The sequence below is a fragment of the Chlorocebus sabaeus genome, chromosome 10, assembly GCF_047675955.1.
Source record: "Chlorocebus sabaeus isolate Y175 chromosome 10, mChlSab1.0.hap1, whole genome shotgun sequence".
NCBI classification, from domain to species: Eukaryota; Metazoa; Chordata; class Mammalia; order Primates; family Cercopithecidae; genus Chlorocebus; species Chlorocebus sabaeus.
Genome location: NC_132913.1, coordinates 7,703,447 through 7,725,294, shown reverse-complemented (window position 1 = coordinate 7,725,294; position 21,848 = coordinate 7,703,447). Strand labels below are relative to the sequence as shown.

General features: G+C 35.2%; 1 pseudogene; it reads left to right on the top strand.

The window, feature by feature from the left end:
- Positions 1-3,438: 3,438 nt before the first annotated feature.
- LOC119620578 (26S proteasome non-ATPase regulatory subunit 14-like) overlaps positions 3,439-21,848 on the top strand; it is a 35,804-nt pseudogene continuing 17,394 nt past the window's right edge.

Sequence of the window (21,848 nt, the reverse complement as noted above, 5' to 3'; positions counted from 1 at the left end):
TGCCACTGCTTTAGAGGCTCTAAAATCACAAACTATGCTCAACTCTCTACAGTTCTCATAACTTCCAAAATCCATTTTCTTCCCCCAACCATCGCTCAGGATAATGCCTTCTTATATTAATAAGAAAAATAAAAATAGTGTGAAGTGTTGTGGCGGTGAAAATTTTTTGGGGGGTGGTATGGAGAGATTGCTGACGCCAAGCACTTTGTTTAGGGTTTTTAATGCATGCTTTAATCCACGTCTGAGAACACGTGTAACAATTTAAACCTCCACTAGTATTGCATGAATATACCCATATTTATGCCTACTCGATTTCATCTTTTGCCTAATCAATCTGATTTAAATTATGCGGTAATTTTAATCTGTATTATGAATGTAATGTTAATCTGTATTATTGATTTTATTTCCTTGAGCAGCACTTTAAGATATGATAGAAAATCTTCATGTTGTACAATCCAGAAAAGAAACAGGGATGAAAGGAGAAATTTTAAGGCAGAAAGAAACCAATCAATCTTGAACTTCAGGGATTCAACTGAAGAATATTTCTTGCTAGAACTAGGAGTTAGTTGATCAGATAAATGTCAGGTACACATGCTTGTGTTATGGTCATCCTGGAAGAGCAAGAAGGGACCCCACCCAAAGTTCATTCAGCCTGATGACACCACACACACCAAGAGGCTATGATAAAGGTTTTACTCACAGAATTGAGATCATAAGGAGAGGAGGGCAGATCTCTCAAGCAGTTCTGAAATATCTTGGAAGAGCAAGAAAGGCCTGGGTGTTCATTGCATTTAGTGTATGGGACAGTCCTCTGGTGCAGTCAGGACATTGTATGGTTTTAATCACCCCCTGGCACCAAAGAAGGAAACACCATCCTTTTTCATCAGCTTGCCCATTGTGGGGCACAAGGGGAAGAGGAGAGGGTGAGACTTTAAAGTTGCCAGCAATTAGATATCAAAAAGTGGGGTCACATTCCTCCTTACAGTATATCTCTGTGTGTTTTAACCATCCTTGACTACTGTCTTATATATGTGTGTAATTCTGTTCTGTGTATCTACAAGTAACTCAATTTCATGGAATTGCTTTGTTTGCTTTCGGCCTTTGTTTTCTATAGCTTCAGCAAGAAGTCCTTGATTTGCTGTCTTCTTTCCTTTGTTCACAACCATCTCTGTTGCCCTTGAGAACTAATTTCATTTTTATCTTTGCATAATCTGGGAATCTAAAAAATGTTGTTATGCATAAAGTTTTTCTAAATCCCATTTCCCATAAAACCTAATGAATAAAGGAAGTGCTTTGCCTTCAAAAAATAAATGGCTTTTGTGTAACTTGTGTTAAGACAGTTCCCAAATTCAGTTTCTAACTCCTGTTCCTTTAAATAGCAACCTTGTGAAGACGAGGATGACAATGTCTACCACAGGTAATCTCAGGTGTCCTGTCTGTGGGAGTCAGCATTGCAAGATCATTTTCAAGATTCCCACTCCATAAAATACATGCCCTGCATTATTCCTGGGTTCATGAATATAATTAGAGAGTCATGTCCATGATGAAGTTATGTTATACCACGGAGTTGATGTCAAAAAAGGGAGAATTTAGATTGACGTGACCTAACCAGATGAGCCCTTAGACAGCACTGAGGTCTTCCTAAAGGAGATGCTCCATTGCTGGCTTTGAAGATGGAAAGACTACCTTCACTGAGCCTACAAGTGTCTAAGGAAGTTATGGACAGTTCACTGGATCCTCATTAGTTCCTTCCTGAAGCTCAATCTCCTTTGCCCTTTGACTCCAGTGACTAAGAATAGGGTTTATTGAGTACCCTACTTTGTGCTATGCACTGTTCTTCAAACAGTCACGGTAGGAGACTGAGCTGTTGGCATAAGATTTCTGTCATGGTCAAAAATGTTCTCAAACGTCTCTGATGCCAGTCAAACAAAACCCATGAGCACAGCATCCTCTTTATTTTAGGTAAAACCTCATCGGTCACCCTAAATGGTATGACTCAGCTGGTGATGTACAATATCTCTCAAGCTTACCCCCTGAGACAGGGTTGGAATAGAGAAATTTGCCAGCGGAAGAAATCTGTCTGAACCTATGAAAGCTAAGATATCCAGAATAGCTTCAAGCATCTGGATAGTTTAAAAGCTGGCCACACTCCTTCATTCAGTGGTTTTCAAATATGTGCTTCCTTGGATTAGTGAAAAATATTGATTTCGTGTTTCAAGATGGGTTAAAAAGGTATGTGGTTTTATTAGCAAAGCTCTCTGAAAGTGCTGAAAAAGCAAGAGACCCAACTACCAAAAAACATAAACTGGAATGATAGCTAAAATTTTATTGTTTTAACCCATTTAACATATCTCTGATTATCTAAAGAATGTATGTACAACTGTACTCCTTCGTTATTTTATGATTGTCCTGGATTTTCTCTGTCTAGGCTAACTTGATATCTGTGCCATCCTCCCCCGTCCAAACTGTCCTCTTGCCATGAAGTTCAGTATTTCTTAGGCCATCACAGAAAAATAATTAAACCAACATATACTAAGCATCTACTGACTATCAAGTACTGTGCCTTTGTGCCTTTTGCATAGAAGGCCATATGTCAGTTCCAGTTAGGATTTTTTGAGGTATGCAGGAATTTTACCATTTTAGAGGGGAACAAACTGAGGATAAAAGAGGTAAATCACTTGCTGTAAAGTCACTATTCACTACAATTATCCATGTTTCTTCATTACAAAATGTTAATTGTAAGAAGCTATGATAAGTTAACTGATGTTCTGACTTCAATACGTTTAAATAGTCTCAGTTTCCTACAAGAGGAAAAAAATTACCTGGATGGCCGGGCATGGTGGCTCACGCCTGTAATCCCAGCACTTTAGGAGGCTGAGGTGGGCAGATCACGAGGTCAGGAAATCCAGACCACCCTGGCTAACACAGTGAAATCCTGTCCCTACTAAAAAATACAAAAATTTAGCCAGGCGTGTTGGCACGCGCCTCTAGTCCCAGCTACTCAGGAGGCTGAAGCAGGATCACTTGAACCTGGGAGGTGGAGGTTGAAGTGAGCCCAGATAGCACCACTGCATTTCAGCCTGGGTGACAGAGTGAGACTCCCTCTGAAAAATAAATAAATAATTTAATTAATTTATTAAATTAAATAAAAATTACCTGGATAATCCTAAGTGTCTCTTCATAACAATTGTGCCTCTGAATTGGGGTTGCCACACAAAAGCCCACAAAAATGAAAACACCTTTACGATCATTCCAAACCATTCTCCTCTTAAATGAATTAAAATCTAAGAAGCACTGAAAGAGCATAGGAAGCCAATCTTGAGTTTATATCCAGCACCTTTGAGAATAGAAAGAAGAGGAAGAAAATGAGATTGGTACCATTGATCTCTCCAATTCAGGCAACATGGCTGAGGCACATGGAATTACTGACAAGACGCAATGCGAGACTCAAATCTCAGTCAAGCTGTTCATGGAGGCAAGGTGAAGCCAGAGTCCTTCTTGAATGTGGTAGAAATAGAGCCAGACTTAAGCAATATCTACCTTAGGTAAGCAAGGTTGATTTGTTAAATATGACTAAATGATCCCATGTAACAGCTTAAAACAACACAGAGAAAGACAAAGCTTTTTTTCTCTTTCCTAAATTATTTTTGGAAGTCACCAGGCCTCTTTTAAGAATACATTAAGCCAATGTTGTATTAATTACTAATTCTTTTAAAAATTGCAATTATTAGAAAAATGGAATTTTGCATTTTTCAAAGGCGTCTCCTGATCTTTAGAAACTTTTGTTCTTTAATTAACTAATTGTATGCAAATGAAAAATCAGTAAGCATATTTAAATGTAAATTTTACATCACTTTTCCCCGCACTATTAAAGTAGTTCTAGTTCTTTCATTGGTTTTGCACCATGATATCAAAAACGTGATTTATTTATGTTTTCATTTCTTCGGTATACCTAAGATGTGAAAACAATTTGTGCCATCAGTAGAATGTCATTTTAACCAATGACCCTAGAAAGCCTCACTACTTCCAACCACCTTCCTCTCCCTCTCCAGAGGAACCACAGCACTGAGGTTCACACTCTGAAGAAGCTGGGGCACTTTGTGTCCTAACTAGAGTTGCTGTGAGCCCAATTCTTATCACGCTGTCACCACTTCACCACCAAACCAGAAGCTTCCACCCAGGACTCCCCTGAGCTTATCCAGTTTCTATGTCAGTTAAGCAGTTATAATTAAAGTCAGCTATTTAATACCAATGTGGTGGACACAAAGGAACATGAGGACAAAAGGGGATGAGGGCAAATCCCTGCTGAACATGTGATCTGTGTCCCATACTGCGCAAGGCATTTTGCATATTCCATGTCATTAAATACTCATAACCCTGAAAACTGGCTGTCACTGTAGTCATTTCCGAGTGACATATATTAGTATCACATTTGAAAAAAAAGTCAAAAACCAAACAAGTAAAAAGATTTAAGTCTAGATGGTTTTTCTGAGTCCAAATCCCTTGAGGTGATATGATTTACCTTGCTATGTTTATTTGGTTTATTTGTTTGTTTCATCTTCCTCCCACTGCCTTGCTTTCCCCCAAACATACACATATAAAGAAAACCAGAAGGTTTTCTTGGCCTTTCCTTATATATAAATTCAACAAATAGTATTCATGGGGTATGATGGAAGGCTTTGCCAAGGGCTCCTATAAAACAATACTTCCCCATAGTGTTTGTCAGCTTTTGACATTTTCATCATTTGAATTCTTAGAGTATTACGGGTTTCACCTGTCTCACTACCCACATGTTAATTTAATCCTTGTAAACATTTGTCTTGCTTCAACTATGCCTATGCCTGGTTCTAATGATAAACCTGCATTAGATAAATGAAAGTTATTATATGCGAACCACCTGAACCAAATACATAATTTTTATTCTGCTACCAAGCCCATGCTGGTAAGTTGGAGCACATGACATAGAATATCCAGGAACCTATCTCACCTGTGATCTCCACAGGTGCTGTAAGCCAACTGCGAGCAGCTCAGAGTCCTTCACCCATGCATTCCTTCTTGCTCTTGCCTAACCCTGCAAGACTTCAGCTTCCTCTTTGCAATCACTCACCTGGCTCAGGCCTGATCATTCTGATGGGAGAACAGAGGTATGAAATCATGGGAGAAGAGCTGACGTTTATCCCTCTTCAATCCATGATTCTATCCATCTGTAAAAGATGATAAGTAATAACTGCTTTGCAATGCTGTGAAAATTACATAGAAAACACCTCTCTCAGTGCTCTATATGCATTCTTTGAGTTTAGTCATTGCATCATTTTTAGAGGGCAAATTTCATTTCATCTTAAAAATTGGCTGCCATTATCTCATAGGTTGAATTGGTTAATTTCTGTCTAACCCTTCAGACAATGAAAGACCATTAAATAACAGACACATTATACAAATTTAAGTGCGTTAACAGTGTCTTGCACATAGCCAACATTACCGATACATGTAATAATAAACTACCTAAGTATGTACCTATAATCTATCCATTACCCTATTTTCTATGTATTTATGTATCCACTTATCTGTGAAGAGGGACAAAAAAGTACATCCATTTTATGTAAGTTGGTGTAAGTGATCTTTCAAGGACAGGATACAGAGAGATATATCAAAACACATAAAATAAGTCCTTCATGGATTTATATGTAAGAATTATACATAAAAAAGGCTTAGAAATACTCCGAAAAATATGAAGTGCAGGCCAAATCTGAGATGCAGTTGGAACACATTCTGTGTGCTCAGAAGAGGGAGAATTGCAGGCTAAGGAAATCAGGGAAGCCTTGGGAATATGGAACTTAAAAGATGAATAAGGGAGATTACTACTGTTTGCCAGGCACTAAGGATGGATATAGATATTTTGTATGACTTATCTCACCAATTTTCACAGCATCACAAGGTGGATAGTACTTGTCATCATTGTAGCGATGAAAAAACTAAGACCAAGCTCACACAGCTGCTGTGAAGCAGAGCAGGCACCCTGGACTCACAGTCCTTTGTTCTTCACAAGTTGCTGCCTCTTCAAGGAAGAACAGAGACCTGGCTGGGGAAACGGCAAACTCAAAGATGTGTCTGGGAAAGGGGGAGGAAAAGACATTTTATTGAAGTCAAAGGCAGGTATGGTGTAGTTTTGGCTTTTATATTTATTTTAAAATAAAGGGAAAATAGAAAATGTAATCACTATAGACTATAGCACAATTCAGCAATTTTTAAGTGTTTTGTACATAAACCAATATCTAAAATAGAAGTCTGAAATGTTCTCGCCACAAGGAAATAATAAATAATTAAGATAATGGATATACTGATTCTCTGATTTGATCATTTCGCAATGTATACATGTATCAAAATATCAACTTGTACCTCACAAATATATGCAATTTTTGTCAATTAAAAATAAAACGTTCAACATGAAAAAAGAGTAAGACAAAAGTGATGGAATGTCGCTTTTGAGATTGTTTTATAAAAGACTGATTTCTGTCTGGAACACTTTCTCTGGTCATCTAACTTGACAGCTCTAATGATGCTAACTGCTATACAGAGAGGCCCACTGGCAAGGATCTGAAGCCAGCCTTTAGTTAACAGTGAAAGAAATCAGGTTCGCAGCCCAGTGGCTCACAAGAAACATCATCAGGCCACATGAGTAAGCCTGAATAAAGTCCTTCCCAAAACAAGCCTTGAGATGAAACTGCAGCCCCTGCTGACACTTTGCTCAACGTTTGTTGGACCCTGAAGCAGAGGCTGACAGCTGAGCTACATCCAGATTCTAGGCATACAGAAAATGTGAGATAATGAATGCTGTTTCAAACCCCTACATTTTAGCAATCATAGCAATAGAACCCTAGCACGTCGTGCTATGGGAGTTTAAACATTATTGTCTTTTTTTGTGGGTACACATACACACACACACACACACAGATATACATACACCTTCGTAATCTCACTACTTTTTTATGATTTGGACAGTCCAATGTACTGTTCAATCTAGGTACATATTTCCAAAATAAGACACGTTCTCAGGTGCTAAAACGAGTTGAATACCCTTAGAAATTAAAATGGACCCTGGATACAAAATAACTCTCAAATCTCAAAAGCATTAGGCATAAGAGAAGTTTATTAAGTTGTAGTTCTACTAGAAAAAGAAATCCTGAAAATCAGGAAGATAACACTTTTTATACAATACAGAAAACAATTTTCTACAACATTTGATGCATACTCATAACATATTTTCCTTATTTTTTATTTTATTTTTTTGAGATAGGATCTTACTCTGTTCCCCAGGCTGGAGTGCAGTGTTGCAGTCATGGCTCACTGCAGCTTCAACTACCTGGACTAAAGAGATCCTTCTGCCTTAACCCCTGAGTAGCTGAAACCACAGCTGCCTGCCACTGTGCCCAGCTTTTTTTTTTTTTTTTTTTTTTTTTTTTTTTAGTTTGTAGAGGTGAGGTCTTACTATGTTGCCAAGGCTGGTGATGAACCCCTGAGGTCAAGCGATCCTCCCACCTCAGCCTCCCAAAGTCCTGGAATTGTAGGTAGAAGTCACTGCATCCAGCCATATCTTTTAATGACAACATTGCAGTGCTAATTCAATTTTTCCTGGAATTATTTAATGACATGAATTGTTATTGTCCTCACCTACAGGCAGTGGGAGTATCTAGTTTTCCCTCTCAAAATGTTCAGGGGATAATATTCAGGATCTTTAATTAATGAGATTCAAGGGCCATCAACTTGGCATCTCTGAAAAGACATAAAAACAACAAGAGAAACAAGAGAAAATAGGCAACACAAAGGAAAGCTGAAGGTGTCAGTGAAACTTTTCTAATACAATATACTTTAAAGAAATATGTACTTTAACAATCCTGTCTGATTTTTTATTGTTAACTGAACATTCTAAGTTGAAGTAGAGCTGAGAAATGGAACTTTAACCCAAATAAAGCATGACTATCTAGCCGGTTGATTCAAGGGGCCCAATCTACTGATTTCTTCTCAGAACATGAGGCAGAGGCCATGCAGTGTTCGAGGTGAGAAGTTTTCAACTGTGCAGTAATTGCTAGTAGCAGCACAATAAACAAATATTCTTACCAAAAGGCAGATACACTGAAATTGCTAGAGCCAGGACAGTAAATGCATAGAGAAGTGAGTTAAAGAAATTCATTCTAATTGAATGCATTGTACAACTTATCACCACAGACCAAAGTTAATACTTAATATAATTCTCAGAAAGCAGGAGAACATGCAACAATCTGACATGTGCAACTGCATAAAATTAAATGCAGTGGAACTATGAAGCAATGAGACTGTTGAGGTGTACATGTGTGTATCTTCAAGTGTATGTTTGTATGAAAATGTAGCAGGAATTAGAAATTTAAATGAGTGCTGTTTCTTTTCCTTTAGGAAAAAAAAAAACATATATACTGCAGTGATATCATACATGTCTTAGTTTAGTTATTATGAGAATTTTTACTTAAAGACCCCCTCAGAGGCAGTTGCTGAGGCATGCCCTAAAATAAAATGTCCACAGGTTCAGGGGTGGGGGCAGGTAACCTAACTAATCTTAGCAGATTGTCTAAAATAAGGAAAACATGCTGGGGTCAGATAATCTGGAAAGTGAATACTCCACATATACAAGACACCTCCACTCTCCACTCAGCCCAGGCTAATTGATGCCATGAGGGTCCTCTATTACCAGACTCTCATTTTTGAAGGGAAGTTAGAAATATTTATTTAATGTAAATTTTCCTGATTTTTAGGTTAGCGATTAATCCAAGTATAAAATTATTTTGCAGACTAAAATGCTTAAGGAAAACAAAACACATCTATGGTTTAGATTCAGCCCAGGATGACTACTGTATGAATTCCAGTGACAACTCAACACTCAACTCAATACAACTCAACACTGCTTGATTGACAGCAGTGGCTGGTTGACAAGACAGGAGAAAGAGGTAGTGTTTGTAGTGCTACAGAGAACAGCACATGGAAAATAAATGCAGTGGCAGGGAAGAAGGAAATAAGACTGAGGCACATTTTCAAGGCCAGTAATCTAAATCTAAGATTAGAGTAATAGCAAATTTTGTTGTTGTTGTTGTTGTTTTGCAGAAGAAGATATATACAATGGAAAATAAATCAAGGATAAGACTAAAGTAATAGAATTAGGTATAACTATTGTTATTCCTTAGAGTCTTCCAGAGAAAGAGAACCAATAGTATGTAAGAAATGGGAGAGATTTACTTTAGGGAATTGGTTCATGCAATTATGAGCCTTCAAATTCTGCAGGAGAGGGAAGCAGGCTGCAAACCCTGGGAAGAATCAATGTTGCAGTTCAGGTCCAAAGGTCTTCTTTTGGCAGAATGTCTTCTTCCCCTGATGAGATCTGTCTTCATTCTGTTAAGGCCTTCTACTGATGGGATGAGGCCCATCCACATCATAGAGGGTGATCTGCTTTACTCAGTCTATCAATTTAAATGTTAATCTCATCCAAAACATGTTCAAGGAAACATTCAGAATAATGTTCTGGCCACTGTGGTCCAGCTGATTTGACACATAAAACCAACCATCACAACCCCAAATACAAGATCACTGTGTCAAGCTTCCCAAGAGACCACTGGAATAAATAACCTATTCTTCATTCTGTTGTTTGGATAGAAATCTCTAGTGAAATTAAAGTTTGCTTGTTTGCAAGCGACTGCTCCCAAAAGAGGATAAATACTTCTGTGAAATCAAAAGCAAATTATGATTCTATTGTTTTTGTTTTAGAGAATCTTCAAAATATATAAAGATCTTCAAAATGATCCTATTGTTTCTGTTCTAGAGAAATATTGCTTATTTGCAGAATTGTTAATCAAGTAGACAAGAGAGGAAAATTTTAATACCAGTCAAAGCATCATAGAATTAAATCATTAAGTAATTTTGTATTGGGGATTTTAGAATTATGTATGGCTATTCACCTTTTTATTTATCTTTTATACAAGATTCGAGCCTGATATTTAAAAGACACAATCAATAAAATATATAAATACTAAAAATATATTATAAAACAGATACATACATTTTAAACACCAATTTGAACAGAACATGATGAAAGTAAAATGTTGGCATGCAAGTCATGAAGAATCACAGAGCTTTTAAGATATTTTGTTCTAAACTTCCTGGAAGCCAGTGCTAGAAAGATGTGAAAAAGGTATTTAGTTTCATTGTGGCTAAGGAGGCAGATTGCGTGACTCACTAGCTAAACAATTTGTTTGTTTCTAGATAAGAACATGGGTACATAACACATAAACTCCAGGATAATGATAGGTACTAACGCAGGATCTACTCATTCCTGACTTCCATTTAGTAACTATTTAAGGATCACCATGAACATTTACTTATTTGAAATATTACTCCATTTCTTGGAACATAGAATTTCTTTGTCCCCAGGATATGAATCAAGCCAGCATACAATACCTGATGTTCATGCCTCATAGAAATTCAAACAAATAAGTCTATGAATAAATCTATCCAAGTTTATCCATGTTGTAGCATGTACTAGAATTTCATTCCTTTTTAAGGCTAAATAATCTTCTATTGTGTCTAAGATACCACTTTGTTTGTCTATTTAACAGCTGATAGATATTTAGGTTGTTTCCACCTGTGGGCTATTGTGAATAATGATGATGTGAACATTGGTGTACAAGTATCTGTTTGAGTCTTTGTTTTCAATTTTTGGATATACACTGAGAAATGAAATTGCTGGATCATATGATAATCTTATGTTAAAATCTTTGAGGAATCACCAAGCTGTTTTTCATAGCAGTTGCACCAGTTTAAATTCCCACGATAAAGAAAACAAGAGGGTCAATTTTTCCAAAATTTTCACTTTCTTTCTTTCTTTTTTAAATAGTAGCTATACTAATGTTTTCTAAATGATACCTCAATTTGGTTTTAATTTGCATTTTTTAATGATTCAAGGTATTGAACATCTTTTCATGTGCTTATTAGCCCTATATGTTTTACTTGGAGAAATATCTATTCAAACCCATTGCTCATTTTTGAGTTGCTTGTTCTGTTTGTTCTTGTTGTTGTGTTGTAGAGACCCTGTATATATTTTGCATATTATCCCTTATTAAATCTATAATGTGAAAATATTTTCTCATTTTAAGGATTTTTAAAAACTCTTCCGATAGTTTCTTTTGGCAACAAAAAAATGATAATTTTAATGAAGTCCTCTTTATCTATTTTTCTTTTTGTTACCTGTGTGTTTGGTGTTTATCCAATAAATCATCAGTTATTCAATGACATGAAGCTTTTACCACGTTTTCTTCTAAGAGTTTTGTCATCTTGGTTGTTACTTTTATGTCTTTGATTTTTTGTGTCAATTTTTTATATGGTATACAATGAGTTAACCTTCATTCTCTTGTACATGGATATCTAGTTTTACTAGCTGTATCTGTTAGAATGACTACCCTTTCTTCATTCAATGGTCTTGGAACCATGGTTCAAAATCATTTGACCATTTACACAAACGTTTATTTTGTGTCTCTCTTTTCTATTTAATTGGCCAAAATGTCTATTTTTATGACAGTACCACATTGTTTTGATTACTACAGCTTTTAAATAGGTTGTGAAGTTGAGAAGCATGAGTCTTCCATCTTGATCCTTCCTTTTCAAAATTGTTTTTGCTATAAGGGTTTGCTTGAGATTCCAAATACATTTTAGAATTCTTTTTCTATTTCTGCTAAAGCACCATTGTGGTTTTGATAGAGATTGCATTGAACTGTAGAAAGCTTTGGATGGTACTGTTATGTTATCAATATAAAGTCTTCCAATCCATAAACACGAAATTTGTCTCCATTTATTTATGTCTTCTGAAAATTATTTCAGCAAAGTTTTGTAGTTTTCAGTGTGCAATTCTTTTGCCATTTTTGTTATGCTTATCATTCTCTTTGATTTTATTGTAAGTACATTTTTTTCTTTATTTTCTTTTTGATAGCTTATTGTTAGTATATGGAAACACAACTGATTTTTGTGTATTGATTCTGTATCTCATAAGGTTGGGGAATTTATTTATTAATTCTAATAAATGTGTGTATACATAATTTTAAGAGTTTTTTACATATAAGATTAAGTCATCTGTGAACAGGAACATTTTGACATCTTCTTTTCCAATATGGATATGTTTTATCTCTTTTTCTTGCCTCACTGCTATTTCTAAGACCTTTCAGTGTTATGCTGAGTAGACGTGGGAAATGTGAGCACCCTTGTCTTGTTCCTGATCATAATGGGGGAGATCTTTCATCTCTCAGCAGTTACTATGATGTTAGTTGTGGGTTTTTCATGTACCGACTTTATTGTATTGAGTAGTTTACTTGCTTTTAGTGTATTTAGTATTTTTATCATGAAAGGGTGTTAAATTTTTCAGAATACTTTTTTGCCTCTGGAGAGGTAATCATTTTCCCTTTGTTCTAATAATGTGGTTTATTATATAAATTAATTTTCATATCTTAAAACTTCCTTACAATCCAAGAATAAATTCCACTTGCTCATGGTATACAATCCTTTCAGTATGTTGTCAAATTTGCTAGTATTTTGTTGAAGATTTTTGTATCAGTACTCATAAAGGATAGTGATCTATAGTTTTTTCTACTTGTAGAAATTCTTTCTGATTTTGGTATGGGGTAATGTTGGTCTCAGCAAATAAGTTAGGAAGAATTTCCTCTTCTTCAATTTTTTGAGTGCTTAAGAAGCATTGTTGTTTGTTCTTTTATGTGTTTGGTAACATTTACCATTGAAGCATCTGGTGGAAGGCTTTCTTTTTTGGGAGATTTTCAATGACTGTTTCAATCTACTTACTAATTAAAGGTCTATTCAGGTTTTCTACTAATCATAATTCAGTCTTGGGAGAGAGTGTGTTTCTATAAAGCTGTTCGTTTCATCTAGGTTATCCAAATTGTTGGCATACAGTTGTTCATAGTATTAATTTATTTATGTAAAGTCTGAAGTAATATCCCAAATTTTATGTTTGATTTATTAATTTGAATCTCCCTCTTATACTTTAAACAATCTAATGATTTGTTAATTTTCTTTATATTTTCCAATAAACAAATTTTGGCTTTATCAGATTGAATCCATTGTCTTTCTAGTCTATTTATCTCTGTACGAATCTTTATCACTTCCTTTGCTAGCTTAGTTTTAATTGGTTCTTTATCTAGTTGTTTAAGTTGCAGTTAGATTCTTGATTTGACATTTTTTCTAAATGTACAGTTTTACAGCTATATCTTTCCCTCTTAACACTGCTTTCACTGCATTCCATAAGTTTTGGCATGTCATGTTTCTATTTTTATTTTCCCAGCAGTACTTCCCAATTGTACTTGTGATTTCTTTTTTGACTCATTGGTTGTTTGTGTTGTTTAATTTCCATTTATTTGTGTATTTTTCAGTTTTCTTTCTGTTATTTGTTTTTAGTTTCATCCTATTGTGATTGAAGAAATACTTTACATGTTTTTAATATTCATAAATTTATTAAGACTGGTCCTGTGGCTTAAAACCTAGTCTATTCTGAGGAATGTTTTATATTCACTTGAGAAAAATATGTATTCTGCTGGTACTGGGTCAAGTTTTCTATATATCTGTGTTAGGCCCAATTACTTTAAAGTGTTGTCTAAGTCTTCTACTATAAATCTTCTTTCTAGATGCTCTATTCAATATTGAAATTGAAGACTTGAAGATTCCAGCTATTATTATGTCTATTTCTCCTTTCAATTATAGTCGCATTTGTTTCATATATTTTGGAACTCTTATATGTGGTAAATATATGTTTATAATTGTTGTATCTTCTTTGTTAATTGACTCTCCTATTAATATATAATGTGCTTTTTAAAACTGTCTTGTAACAGTTTTTAGTTAAAGTCCATTTTGTCTGCAATTATTATAGTATAGCCATCCTGCTTTGCATGAAATATGTTTTGATTACTATTTGCATGAAATGTTTTCTCATATTTTCACTTTCAATCTATTTGTCTACTTAACACCAAAGTGTGATACTCATAGAAGATAGTATACAGCTGGACTCCGTGTTTTTATTAAGATTGCACACTTCTGTCTTATAACTGAAGAGCTTAATCCATTTCCATTTAATGTAATTACCAAGAAAGAAGAATTTAGTTCAGCCATTTGTTATTTGTTTTCTGTATGTTCTTTAGTGTTTTTTTTGCTCCTCATTTCCTTCATTATATCTGCTTTTGTATTTAGTTGAGATTTTAGAGTGACACATTTTGTTTACCTTTTTTTGTTTTGTATATGCTATAGAATTTTTCTGATTAACATAGAGATTAAATAAAATAAGAATTTAAAATAATGTATTTTTATTCAATCACAACTTAACTCCAATTAAATACAAAAATTCTATTCCTATATATTTATATCCCTTTTTATATCATTTATGTCAAAAAATTGTATCTTTATACATTAATGCCCAATAGCATAGATTTATAATTTTTTTAATATGTTTATAGGTTAAATAACATAGAAAGTTTTTTTTTTTTTTTTTTTTTTGAGACGGAGTCTCGCTCTGTCGCCCAGGCTGGAGTGCAGTGGCCGGATCTCAGCTCACTGCAAGCTCCGCCTCCCGGGTTTACGCCATTCTCCTGCCTCAGCCTCCCGAGTAGCTGGGACTACAGGCGCCCGCCACCTCGCCCGGCTAGTTTTTTGTATTTTTTTAGTAGAGACGGGGTTTCACCGTGTTAGCCAGGATGGTCTCGATCTCCTGACCTCGTGATCCGCCCGTCTCGGCCTCCCAAAGTGCTGGGATTACAGGCTTGAGCCACCGCGCCCGGCCAACATAGAAAGTTTTAAGTTGAATTAAAAAGAAAAATTATAATGATATTTGGTTTAATATTTGCCATGTATTTACATTTACCAAAGAACTTTGTGAATTCGAATTACTGTCTGGCATTCCCTCATTTCAACTTAGAGGAATTCCTTTAGTCTTTCCTGTAGGTTAAATCTAGTGGTGGCAAACTCTCTCAGCTTTTGTTTTCTAGAGATGTCTTAATGTTTCCCCATTTTTGAAGGACATCTTTGCCAGATACAAATTTTTTATTTTCTCTAGCACTTTAAATATATAATTGCACTACCTTCTGGTTGTGGTTCTAAGGTTGTTGAGAAATTTGCTGGTAATCTAATGATTTCTCTTGCGAGTGAGTTGCTCCTCTCTTGTTACTTTCAGGATTCTCTTTGCCTTTGGCTTTTTGTAATGGGTTGATTAAATGCATCCCAGTGTTGATTCTCTCTTTATCCTCCTTGAAGTTTGATGAGCTTCTTAGATTTGCAGATTCATGTCTTTCTTCAAATTTCAGAAGTTTTAGCTATTATTTCCTTAAATAGTCTTTCGACACCTCCTTCTCTTTTCAAGATTTCTTAAGTGTGTAGCTAGTCCACTTAATGGCATCTCACAAGTCTTGTAGGCTCTGTTCATGTTTCTCCAGTCATTTCTCTTTTTTTAAACTCATACTCATTATTTAATTTTTTCTTTCTCCAGGTTCTCTATGTTTTTCTTTTTGTCTGTTTAAATTTTTCAGTAAACCCTCTAGTGAATATTTCACTTCAATTGTTTTATTTTTCTGCTCCAGATTTTCCTTATGATGTCTTTTCCTAATTTCTACCTCTTTGTTGTATTCTTATTTTGTTCATTTATTATTTTTCTGATTTTCTTAGTTCTTTGCACATATTTTTCCCATAACTCTTTTAGAATATTTGAGACAAGGCTGGGCATGGTGGCTCATGCCAGTAATCCCAGCACTTTGGGAGGCCGAGGTGGGCGGATCACAAGGTCAGGAGATTGAGACCATCCTGGCTAACATGGTGAAACCCCATCTCTACTAACAATACGAAAAATTAGCCAGGCATGGTGGCGGGCACCTGTACTCCCAGCTACTCGGGAGGCTGAGGCAGGAGAATCGCTTGAACCCAGGAGGAGGAGGTTGTAGTGAGCCGAGATCACACCACTGCACTCCAGCCTGGGTGACAGAGGGAGTTTCCACCAAAAAAATAAAAAAAAAATAGAATATTTGAGACAAACAATTTAAAATATTTGTCTACTCACTTTAATATCTGGTAAGATTGGTTTGTATTTACTTATTTTGTTCTATTGTATTACCTGTGTTTTTCTTTGTATGACTTACAAACTCTGTTGAAACTTGGGCATTTAACTATTACAGTATAGTAATTTTGGAAATAAGATTCTCCTCTTTTGTAAATGTTTTATGTATGTATGTATGCATGCATGCATGTCTGTACGTCTATATATATATATTTTATAAAAACTGTAGTATTCCTTTTGTTTTGAGACTTTTCCAAACTTCCTTTTGCAAAGACTATGACTTGTTGCATATGATATCCGAAACCTCTCTTGTTGTGGCTCATGTTCAGCTAGTGTTCAGACAGAGATTTTCAGGAATGCTAGGAGTTAAAACAAAACAAAACAAAAAATAAACCTAGAAAAATAAAGAACAGCAACCATTCCCATTCTGTGCTGGGGCACTCCAACAACACTTAGATAGATAGGTTTTATCCGGGCCTAGGATTCAACTAAAGGTGAAAGTTTAAGTTCTCAGTACTTTATGTGGCTGCTTTTTAATGTCTAAATTTCTAAAAGAGTTTCATTCTAGTTTCTCCTCTAGGTCTAAGATGTCCTATTGCATATATCTCCACCTGGAATCATTTGTCCCCGTCATCTGTATCACCTTGTAGCTTTTGTGACAGTGCCTGCTGTTTTTCCTGGTTGAGTTAGGCAGAGATCATCATTTTGCTTCAACACTTTAGATATCCTCCAGTCTGATTAGAACACATTTACACAGTAATTTGCAAGTAAGACCTGTTCTGTTTCCTCTGATTCAAGGGGGAAATGGTAGCCAGCTGCTACTGCTCAAGACTACAATTGCTGCCACACGGAGCAGGATGTAGAGCAGGGGTGAGTAAAAATACAACACTTTATGACTGTTTTGTAAACAGCTTTGTCTTGATTGAAAATTTACTTGGATGCTATAAACCTTTGGCTATTTTCCAGACCTCTTACAAAGTTTGTTCAGTTAGCTTCTGGTAGTTTAATCAGCGGAGGAAGGACCGCTTAGTGCTCCAAGTCTTAGGGAGCTTCGTGCTCCTAGTCTGCCATTTTGCTGATATCATTTCCCTTATATCTATTTTTTTTTTTTTTTTTTTTTTTTTTGAGACGGAGTCTCGCTCTGTCGCCCAGGCTGGAGTGCAGTGGCCGGATCTCGGCTCACTGCAAGCTCCGCCTCCCGGGTTCACGCCATTCTCCTGCCTCCGCCTCCCGAGTAGCTGGGATTACAGGCGCCGCCACCTCGCCTGGCTAGTGTTTTGTATTTTTTAGTAGAGACGGGGTTTCACCATGTTAACCAGGATGGTCTCGATCTCCTGACCTCCTGATCCGCCCGTCTCGGCCTCCCAAAGTGCTGGGATTACAGGCTTGAGCCACCGCGCCCAGCCCTTATATCCATTTTTAAAACATTTTTCTAAAAGGCTTGTTTGGATTAGTGGATGATAGCATGTCAAAATTATTATTTTTTGATTACCAGTAACACTCCACATGTTCCATAACTTTACCAAGGAGATACATTTTTTATTTTGTAAGTATTTTGTTTCTTGAACGTGCCACTTTATATATTGAAGGTTTTGAATTTCGGTAAGTTTTATAGGGTAAAATATTTGTCGTTGTTATTATGTTTTCTTAGGTACTTAGAAAACATTTACAAGTGAGGGAACTCATATTGTCTGAAATTTATAATATAAAAAAATAAAAAATAATCAATAGCTGATTACAATGTAGGATATATTTGTTGTCCTGAGATTCTAATAATTTCAGGAAATACTTCCAGACTACCTTATATAAATTTTCAAGTTTTCTTTTTTCCATCCTAAAGAATGTTAAACTTTGGTTTTGTCTCTGTGTTCTAATTTCCCCCATTCTTTTACTGAAAAATGTAAAATGTATTTCTACATTTTTATTTCTAAAAAGTGTTGGTGCATTTCCATGTTTATTGTTTTCTCCTCTCCATTCATTACAAATGCATGGATTATGTTTAGGCAAGCAGCATAAGCTATGGCCGAGGTTGATAAATCATACTGCTCAGTAGCACTGGGCAAGATTTGCTGCCTAGCTTTCTGACCTCCCAATTGTATCACTTTTTCTGATATCCTGAGTTAGGAGATTTTAAATCTTGCAATTTCAACTTTTTCATTCATTAAGATACTGCTCATTCAATTCTATATTAACTTTCCATAGTGTTTATATTCCCTACCAGTCGTATAAACAAAGAGGATGTTTTGGAGACCCTGAGAAGTTTGGAATTATTAACAATTTGAAAAATTTCCTGATCAGACAAATTTGGAAAAAAGGAAGAACAAAGAAATGAATGCTTTTAACATGTTAGCAGTAGTCAGACCCACAGCCCATACACATCAAGAGTTTTAGGGATGGGAACATAGAGATATGTCTGATCAGAAATAAATGTCCTCACGGTATGATTCTTACAATTATCTTAAAAACATAAGTGCTTGATGATGTATTCGTATTTGTTTCATGTGTTTCTTACTGAATTTCCCTCTCCTTCAGCAGCTTGTCTTTTTCTACCACCACCAAGTCATAAAAACCTAGACTTTGAACAAATCCAACAAAAGAGTCTCATATCACTTACTGAAGACATGACAAAATACTAGACTCCCAATATGTGTTTCACAAATATTAATTTTGAATTTAAGTAAAGATAGGTAGGAATTAATGGGAAACTGAAAATTATAATAGACTTTTCTTCAACAATGTTATATTAATACTTAACATTCACATTTTCAAAAAAATTTGTATTTCATAACAGATTTTGATATGCATTACATAACTTTCATCCCCATAATAGCTCTGTGTAGTAATTGCTACTAATGTTTTTAATTATAATTATTATGCATGGTTAAGGTTAGTGAATTCCTGTGTTGGACCAATGTTTAGCAGGTCATAAATTTCAGAACCAGTCCTCAAACCGTATCTTCTGAGTTCATACTTTTAAGGAAAAAAGCAGCATAGGAACCTGATAGATGATATTAGACAGACAATCTGAGATGGAAATCTTGCTCACAGAATTTTGGCAGTAACTGTATCTGTAATAATTAATAATTTCTATAAGAAATGCCATTCTATGCCCCTGTTATCATTTAATGGGTTTTGAGTATAAAAGATTTTGACTATAAGAAAATAATAAATACATAAATATTAAAGGACAGTGGGATGAATAAGATAAAGAAATAAACTTTAATATTTTAATCAAAAATTAGAAATTTTATAATTAAGGTGGCCATCATTTCTGACAGAATATGAAAATGAGCTTTTTAATGAGATAAATGGCAAGATAGATAACACTGTGTTATCCAATTTGAAGTGGCAGTAGATTTTGTAAGCTACTTGGGACTTATTGTAACAACTTTTTTTTTTTCCTGTAAATGACAAAGCTACAGAAACATAAAAGAAAGGCAGTGTCTAAGTAAAACAAAGTAAAATATTTAGTAGACACAGTCCATTGCCCTCCATGAAATATTTATATGCAGAACAAGTTTCCCTAGTTGACTCTTAAAGACTTATTTGTAGAGTATACTATTTTTAATGCTCTTATTTCATCTATTACAACTTGGAACTTGCTACACAGGTCAAAATGGCAACATTGTGTGCTTGAGTTTTTCTCTTTATTACCACCTCAGAAGATAATAAACTATGGAGTTTATGATTATCATATCTATCAGCCCTTTCCTTAAAAATTTTCCTTGTGGAAAGAAAAAGAATAATCACAGTTATATTTTTACAAAAACGTGTACATATTTATCTTAAAGCTTATGAAACAATACTGGCAATATGCATACATGAGACAGCTCTGATCTCTTAAAATGCAATTCTTCCTTGTCTTTTACTGTTTAAATAGATTTGCTAGTTTCATTTGCAATTTCTAAAACTTGCAGACCCTTCACAGTTATATCTGACACTTCCACATTTAGAGTCTGTAACATGTTAAGAATATTTATTCATTCTGGATTAAATAAAAACGTGGTAAAATATGATAAATCTTGTTAAAACTTTATCCATCCCCAGGAGGGCACATAACCTCATTTGATGCACTTAATTGTTTATCATTAACATTCTACCTACCTTGAAATAACAATTAGCAGTTATCAAAAAATGATTATTATAAGTTGTTAACACATATTTTATATGTATATTTTATCCTTTTCCACAAAGTTTGTAACAAATTCGTCTCCACAAAACAACTCTATAGGAAATGGAAAAAGTATCTCAATTTCCATTTGATACATACAGAAACTGAGGCTATGAAAAGGAGCCAGGCTTGTGGTAAATCTAGTAACAGACATCCTGATATATAGTTCAATGTATGACAATTAGCTTATATACAATCTATTAGAATGGTGAAGGAGGGCCAGACACCGTGGCTCACACCTGTAATCCCAGCATTTTGGGAGGCCAAGGTGGGCGGATCACCTGAGGTCAGGAGTTCAAGACCAGCCTGGCCAACATAATGAAACTCTGTCTCTACTAAAAATACAAAAGTTAGCTGAGCGTGCTGTCAGGCACCTGTAATCCCAGCTACTCGGGAGGCTGAGCCAGGAGGATCAGTTGAACCCAGGAGGCAGAGGTTGCAGTGAGCTGAGATCGCACTACTGCATTCCAGCCTGGGTGACAGAGCAAGACTCCATTTCAAATAATAATAATAATAATAATAATAATAATAATGGTGTAGAAGGTGGAAAAGAGTGAGGAGGAAAAGAAAAGTACTGATAGTACAAATACTGGAAAGGATGAAGAGATGATGAGAATTAATTGGAACCGTCATTTCCTGGTGAGAATGCAAAATGTTACAGCCAATCTAGAAACAGTTGAAATTTTTTATAATGTTCGACATACATTTACCATATAATTCAACAAACCCACTCTTGGGTATTTACCCAAGAGAAATGGCAGCTTACATTCATACAAAAACCTGTATGGAATGCTTACAGTAACTCTATTCATACTCATACCAAACTACAAATAACCCACATGGCTTTCAATGGTAAACTGGATTGCATCTATACAATGGAACACTAAGGAATAGAATAAGAATAAGAATGAACTAGAGTATTGAGATATATGACAACTTAGGGACATTATGATGAATGAGAGTCAGTTTCAAAAGTTACATGCTGTATCCTTTCCATTATATGATTTTCTCAAAAAGACAATACTAGAGTGATGGAAAAAAGATCAGTAGTTTTTGAAAGTTATGAGTGGAAGACATAATACAACTAGTAAGGGATTATAAGGAGTTTTTTAAACTGATGCTGTTTTGGTTTCTGATTGTCGTGGGGCTACATGAATCTATGAGTGTGTTGAAATTCATCAAAGTCTTACTTTTTGATTTACAAAAAAAGTTTTACTGGAAGGCAATTTAAAACTAAAGTTTAAAAATAAATATTAAAAAAAAAGCTACATATAGAAGGTATAGGTCAAAGTAAATTTAAGTGATTTTCCAGTATTCTTTGGCAGAGCAAATAGCATCTAGAAGACAAAGAAAAACTTGAAGATCTGAGATTTAAAAAATGGTAAATGAAGATAATACAATGAAATACAATGAAATGTTCAGAGTATTGTTTTTAAGCACAGCCATTTTCCCTACCTTATGTGACCCTAAGTGTATGTTTTCTCTTTAGATGGCTGTCAAAACAGGTGTTATATCCTCAAAATAGTCTACATTTAAAGGGACTATCTCTTTACTTTTTGATCAGAATTG